We start from the raw sequence: 2,239 nt of genomic DNA, 5'->3' as shown, positions 1-2,239 counted from the left end.
GGCTCCGAGCCACCGAGTGAGTGACTATGGTTATTCCGCCCAGGGCATTTGTGGGCATCTTCTCCAAAATGAACTAAGTGAGCCTGTCTTTTAAGAAAACAACTTGCACCGAGCCACCGAATGACTATGGTTATTCCGCCCAGGGCGTTTGTGGGCATCTTCTCCAGAATGAACTAAGTGAGCCTGTCTTGTAGTATTTATCTCCAATGATGCAATTCAGGCTTTCAAAAGAAAATTTGAATTCAGTCACACTTGTATTTGCCCCATGCGCGTGACAGCGTTCCAATACCTAGAGTTTTCTGATGAGACCAGTGGTGATTAAAAAAAAAGTTATTTTTTCATATCGTATAATGAAATGTGTTAACATTTGGAAGATGCGCATAACTTAGTGAACCAGTATTTTCAAAATGACTATCTTCTTATAAAATCACGTGAGGGAAAGGGGTTCCAGGGCCGGTCACAATGACGTCAGGGCTAACTGGCCCTCCAGGACAGCCTCTGGGCACCGGGGCTCAAAGTGCCCAGAGTGACCCCAACTGCGTATTTTGTTCATTGTCATTTGAAGAGATCACAAATGAGAGCTCAACGCATGGGATTCATCACCAGAAGGGACCTAATTATCATCACGTTGCTCTTCCTGGGGATGCACACGCCGGCGGGATTTTTAATGTTTGTTTTTTTGTTGTTTGTTTTTTAAAGGATGAAATTACAGGGGATAAAAAGACTTCCTTATCATCGCGGTGGCCAAACTTACATCAACACCAAATAGCTCATGGCTCCCATCACTGTGTCACACGCAAAGCTTGAAACAAGGTCCCGGTCTCCCCCACAGCCATCAGGAAGGCCTACGACGCCACCCACTGAGCAGGTGTCACCCAGCCTCCTCACGCGCCCTGGTAGGCCTGTGCTTGGGAGTCTGCGTAGAAGTGCTGACACCCACACCCCTGCCACCTGCCGCGAACCGGGGCAGGCTCACCGCTCAGCTCGCTCGCAGAGTGAGACCCAGGACCCTTCACGGCCCTGCCCTCAGGCCAGGAGAATAAAATGCTTGATGCTCAGATAAACTTTTAACATAATTATGGGATCGAGTGGGTGGGCAGACTCCAGCCCGTGAGCCCAGCCCCCTGTCTGTTTCTGTACGTCCCATGAGCCAAGAAGGGTCTTTGTCTCGTAAAATGGTTGTTGGAGGCCTCTCTATTTTGCCTCCTGGCCCACAAAGCCTGAAAGATTTGCTGTCTGGCCCTTCAGAGAGACAGTGTCGTCGTATGTGTTTCAAAGGCTCGGCTCCCTTCCTAGGTTGCCAGTGCCCTGGGGCTGGGAGCACTTCACAAAAGTCTGGGTGGGTAATGGTCTTCGGCAAGGGGGACACCTGTCTGACAAAACATCTAAACAGATTCTTCCCCAGCTGCCTACATCAAGGCGATAAATTCTGGTCACGGAATATATTCTTGGGCTGCCTTTGGCTATTCTGGAAGAAGTAGTTCAAGTTCAAAAGACTCCCCTTCAAAGGAGGAGTCCCAGGGGCAACAGGGTCATATGAAAATAACGATCTGCTCCCAGCCGCTGTGCCTGCGGACTGGGCTCTGGTGGCAGACGGGGTCCTGGGCAGTTCCTGAGGGCGTCCGACCAGCTTGCCTTTCCAGAGCACAGCTCCCCGCCTCCTCCCCGAAAGAGGGGGAAAAAGGTCTGTTTCAGATGGAGGCCAAGGAGAGGAGCCACGTGACTGTGTGGTGGCAGCACCCAGCTGCGGCTCCGGGCCAGCTCCCCGGTCCAGGGCCCAACCTTGCCATCACCCCCACCCCCGCCACGTGACCTTGACGAGTTCTTCGAGCTGTCAGTGTCTCAGAGTCCCTCTTTAAAATGCTGCCTCCTAGGGTGCTTGTGGGGGTGGAGGAGACAATAACGCAGAGCCTCCACGTCCCCCAGCACATGGTGCTCTTGTCACATTCTAGGGGACCACAAAAGCAGCTTCGATTAGGGCGAGGAGGGCAGGCACGGCAGCGCCGCGAAGACCATTTGGGGGTTGCCCGTCGCCTCCTTTTCCATCCAGCAGACTTGGGTTTGGCCTACGATGTGCCGGGTACTGGGCGTTGATTGGAAGGCTAACGAGACACGCTCTCTGACTCCGAGATTCGAGCGGTCACTGGCAATACAGATTCATTCATTCAGCAAGTACCACGATGGGGCTGCCGGTCCTGAGGACGCAGACAAGGGGAACAGGGACACCTCCCGCCGTGTA

The sequence above is a fragment of the Pteropus alecto genome, unplaced genomic scaffold, assembly GCF_000325575.1.
Source record: "Pteropus alecto unplaced genomic scaffold, ASM32557v1 scaffold61, whole genome shotgun sequence".
In the NCBI taxonomy this organism is placed as follows: Eukaryota; Metazoa; Chordata; class Mammalia; order Chiroptera; family Pteropodidae; genus Pteropus; species Pteropus alecto.
This window is presented reverse-complemented; position numbering follows the sequence as displayed.